Here is a 300-nt window from a genome sequence, read left to right as displayed (position 1 = left end):
TATTCCCGGAGGAGGCTGTGTCTGAGGGGTTGGGGGGCTATGAGATGGTGTCGGTCCAAGGTGTGTGTGGGGGTCTTGTAGGCTCCGCGACGGGGTTATCACGACTCCTGAGGGGCTCCGGGCTGGGGGGCGGTGCTTAGGCCTCGGCCCCGCAGGGCGCCCAAAGCCCGGTCCTGCCCCGCGGGTTTATCTTCTCCGGGTGGGCTCTCGGGCAGAGGGGCCGTCTCAGCCTGAGCAGTCGGAAGGAGAGGCTGGGCTGGGGGGCTGAGTGGGGGTTTGCCCCCTTCTCCCTGCAGAGCT

The sequence above is a fragment of the Buceros rhinoceros genome, unplaced genomic scaffold (assembly GCF_000710305.1).
Source record: "Buceros rhinoceros silvestris isolate BGI_N320 unplaced genomic scaffold, ASM71030v1 scaffold5650, whole genome shotgun sequence".
In the NCBI taxonomy this organism is placed as follows: Eukaryota; Metazoa; Chordata; class Aves; order Bucerotiformes; family Bucerotidae; genus Buceros; species Buceros rhinoceros.
This window is presented reverse-complemented; position numbering follows the sequence as displayed.